This window comes from Adiantum capillus-veneris, chromosome 5 (assembly GCF_014529385.1).
Source record: "Adiantum capillus-veneris isolate H3 chromosome 5, ASM1452938v2, whole genome shotgun sequence".
In the NCBI taxonomy this organism is placed as follows: domain Eukaryota; kingdom Viridiplantae; phylum Streptophyta; class Polypodiopsida; order Polypodiales; family Pteridaceae; genus Adiantum; species Adiantum capillus-veneris.
Window position 1 is genome coordinate 30,392,959 of NC_140935.1, and position 4,839 is coordinate 30,397,797.

General features: G+C 42.4%; 1 pseudogene; it reads right to left on the reverse strand.

Annotated features, from left to right (window-relative positions):
- Positions 1-2,691: 2,691 nt before the first annotated feature.
- Positions 2,692-4,542, reverse strand: LOC147457078 (uncharacterized; annotated as a pseudogene).
- Positions 4,543-4,839: the final 297 nt, after the last annotated feature.

The window sequence follows — 4,839 nt, forward strand, 5'->3', positions numbered from 1 at the left end:
GGATTCATGGACCGCATGAAGGATGTAGAGGTCCTCTATAGAAGCATGAAGCAACAGGGAAAGAGCTTACGCATAGAAGAGTCCAAGGATGTACCCGAATTGGCCGCCGCTTCGAAAGTACCAATCTCTAGCAATGATCCAATGCTGCGCAACATGGAAAGTTTAGACCCATGCAACCTCATCATCATGCGCATGGCTTGCATTGAATTTCCACAAATGGCAAGCATTGGAGAAGGTAGATACGGCATGGTCACAAAGTTGAAAGTCAATCTTGAAACCTTCACAGATGAATTTTACGTCGGCAAGCTAATCAAGGGTGATGTCCAGAAGAGTGCCAATGACATAGCACTGTATGAGGCCACAATTATGAATATCACTCATAGTGGAATCATTGCTACTTTGGGATTGGCAAGACATGCCAGACGAGCTCCCAACATCATCTTCAAGATGTGGAATGGTGGAAACTTCGACCACTGGCTAGAGAGACTCCAAAAGGAGGGGAAGAATGTGGCCATGAGCAAGGGTCTCAAAGAAGCCGAGGGGACCGTTGAAGCCGTCAAGCAGAACATATGGCCTATCATTAATGGATTACTCCGAAACTTCATCTTTTTGCACGCGAATAACATCACTCACAATGATGTTTGTGGGAGTAATATCTTGCTGCATTTTGGTTGGGATAGAGTATATGTGGGCGTATGTGATTGGGGTAGTGCAACCTTGTTCCCCACAGAGAACACATTTTTGAAGTTGCGAGATCTTCTTCCATCGACAAGGGAAGCCTGGAGCAAGTAATACTGATGGGTGGCTCCCAAATGTATATCCACAAATCCTCCAGTCTACACGGGCAGCCAACATATCTACTCCCTTTGTAAATACATTCAAAGACTCCTTAAATATTTACCTAAGGATGATGACACTAATTATATCACTTTACTCAGACACTTTCAGGAAGTTCTGCACACTTGTGTATCTACCAATCCCACCCAACGCAAGTCCTCACATGACCTCCTCGGCATGTTACAAGGCATTAAGCGTGTTGGTTGCACACTCCCAGATAGTGCAGGCTTGAGGCCACCATCCAATGATTGAAATCATACCTTGTAATTTGAAAATGTGTCTATACTTTGCAATGAAACAGTTTTGTCTTGTCTCATGTCCATTGTTTTGAAATTTAATGCTATTTTATTACATTGGTGTTGTCAAAGTGATGAGAGAGATGTGAATTTTAAAATTGTGTATGTTGAACATTGATTGTACCATTGATTGTAGTTTTTTAATCAATGTATATCTATTGTTTCGATCTAATATTTTATTGTTGTGTGATTCGACAGGAAATGTCAGCCTCATAAGCTCCTCCCAATGTCGACGGTGAGCTCGACCATGAGGAGTCTCAATGCATCCTCAGAGAGGAGAGCCTACATTACGGGGCTCAAGACCTCTCCTTATTCTTTGTTGAGGCAGCGGAGCCCGAGGGCTTGGAGAGCGAACCAATGAAATTGGAAGACGTACGCAAGTGTTGTCCCTCTTTTTTTGTGAAAGGCATACTGTTCAGGAGGTCAGGTCGTGCCAAGGCAACGACACCATTGAAAATCTAAGATATGCAACACAAAGGGCTCGCGCATGTGTTGCTCCTACGCTTCATCCAAAAGGAGCGTAGTCTACCTAACACTAATCAATTTGCCATGTACTTCATCTAGCAAGTCTTCGTGCAAGATATAATAAAGAAGCGCATCCTTTGGATAGACCGTCCTTTCAACGCTAGTGTCGGACTTGGAAGAGCTAAAGAAAGGGCACAAGCATGTTGTGTGGAGGCAGATGCACCTGTACGAAAGAGGCCAGTTGTGGTCCTACCAGATGAGCATGAACAAATTGTGAATATTGTGTCTCAGGGTGCAAGATATAATAAAGAAGCGCATCCTTTGGATAGACCGTCCTTTCAATGCTGGTGTCGGACTTGGAAGAGCTAAAGAAAGGGCACAAGCGTGTTGTGTGGAGGCAGATGCACCTGTACGAAAGAGGCCAGTTGTGGTCCTACCAGATGAGCATGAACAAATTGTGAATATTGTGTCTCAGGGTGCTACACTAGCCAACCAAGGAGAGAGCGTTCTCTCGCTACAAAAGAAGTTGGCAGTCAAAGAAGCAGAAGTAGTCGTTTCAAAGAAAAAACGTGGCAGATACGAAGCGCAATACGGTCCTCTTTCTCCCCTGCCTCCTGAGGAGACAGGACCAAGTCAAGAGGCAGATATTCAAGAAACAGTGGATATACTTGAGGCAGCATTGAACACAGATCTTGAAGAAGCGGTGGATATCACATTTCTTAAGACATTGTAGACTATAGTTGGAAATTTTAATGGCAATTTATCCCGTCCTTTTTTGAGACGTATTGTATTCTCTCTATTTTTATGGCAATGAATTTGTTTTGGAGTTGCTAATTGATGACTTTGTTGAGAGTTTGGTTTGTAGATGTCACTTTGTTCAGGATTTGAGAATGTTATTTTATTTGGCTGCCACATCATGTCCTCAATACTTATGTTTATGCAAACTCTCTTCAATACTTGACCCTAAACTTAATGGAGAAGACTTATACATTATCCAGAGGTGTGCATGTTGCTCTTAATCCAAAAAAGTGAGATATATAGCTCAATAGGGAGCTACAGTGAGATAGAGTAGATACATTATCATGAAAAATGTTTACATTTTGCCATCTATTGCAGGCACCACGTCATCAACCTCTTCATTGTCTGAACATTCTGCAGCCACTTCCCACTCCATCTCATCGTCGCTACATCTCTGTTCTGCCACAGTTTCATGAGTTTGAAGCACTCCAAAGTATACTTCGGTCGCACGTGTGGCTATCTTCGTGGGTGCATGAAGGAGACGCATGTTACAAAAGATGTACACAAGGTCTACAACACGAGCAGGATTTAAGCGATTTCTGCGCTTTGAGTGCACAAAGTCATAAGAAGACCAATTGCGCTCACAGCTACCACTGGATGCCGTGATCGAAAGCACCCTGGTTGCCACGTGTTGTAACTCAACTACGTCTTCTCCATATTCTTTCCACCATATTGAGCCTGAAATTTTTTTAACGCTATTAAGAACCAAAAGATCTCCGAAATTTCCTTTCCTATTGGCATAATCCACCCTCTGCTAGAATGCATCCATGACATCATCGCCTGGCAACAACTGTGAGCAGACGTTTCTAAAGTCTCTCATCACCTCTTTGTTGGAAGCTTGTCCGTTCATCTGAAACTTTGGATCCAAGACAAACGCAGCACCATGCAATGGTGTGTGCATTTGAGCCCATCGTTTTTCCACAAGATGCACGATTTGTGATCTCTCCCTTGCACTGTAGTGGTTGTGTTCTTTGGTTTGACACGATTCCTCATACATGATCAAATAAACCTTACCAATGACAAACTTATCTGTGTTAACAACCCTTAGTAGTTCCACATAGGGCTTACTAACCCCAACAAGTTTGTCAATGTTCCGCCAAAAGAGAGGAGATTGCACCAAGGACACACATTTTTGAGCTGCTTCACGGTGGCTTGGATACTTGCTGAGCAAAGCCTCCGAATGACAATCTGCAATAGTTTTTGTAAGAGCCGCTTGCACTTCAATGAGATTATTCAAAACATAGTATGATGTAGCGAATCATGTGGCACAAAAAATTTGAAGTGATTTTTTTGGAGACTTGGAGCAAAATAAAGCATATGTAAACTGATGTTCCCGTATAAACTTGACTATGTGATTAGCATCAGTAAGAACCCATTTTATGAATGATAATCTGCCCATATCCTTTAGCAGTAAATTTAGGGTGTGTGCTGCACATCGAAGCCATGTAATTTTTGAGTACTTTTCTATAATGGCTAAACTCGCTCCTTTGTAGTTGGAAGCATTGTCTATAACAATAGCTGTCACATTCTTCGGTCCACCCAGTCGAGCGTTAGCTTGCTCATATACCTTTGTCAAGTAGAGAGATGTCTTCTCTTTCAATGAGGTATCAATGGCCTCCAAAAACATTGCACCTTTGGGACAAATTACCATGACATTAACCAAAGGTTTTTTCTGACAGCTGGTCCATTCCTTGAGCGCTATGGTACAACCAAATGCTGGAACAAAGTCAAATACCGTTCGCTTAAGAATCGTTTCTGTACTGCTTTTGACTTTGTCCACATACTCTGTTCGCATTTTATTATAATCAGGATAGATGAATCCATTTTTTGCAATTGACATTAGCGCATCTTTGAGAATAGGATTTCTTATAACATTAAATGGGATTCCACAAGCCATGAAGGCTTGTGTCCACTTTATATGCAATTTGAGCATGTCCTGTTGAGTAAATGCTGCGTGTAGAGTCCCACGCGTACCGGCTCTGTTGGATGTCCCGGGACTTGCATCTATCCCTCCCATGGCACCATTTGGAAAAGTGTAAAGACTTTGAGGTGTTCGGGTTGTTCCCATTGATGGTCCTTGGTTAGCTCGCATGTCCTCTTGATCTACACTCACTTCTTCTATGTTGACAAATGACCCACTTGTCATACCCTTCTGTCTCTTAGGAAGAAGTCCTGCCTATTTGCATCTCTTTACATACCCTGCAAAATGGACCTATATGTCTTTAGGCGGTGCTCCAGATTCTTTCACATTGGGGCTAGTGCCAAGTAAACGTTCTTTGATGCAAGTTTCATTGCCGTGCCACTTATGCCCACAATGTTTGCATTCCACAAACGAAACCTTTTTGTCTCTCTCTTTTTCCTCCACATACGATCACTCTTTTCCTCGCACCATGCTTTTTGACTTCAACAAAATATATCCTACAATCAATAGATACACTATGAT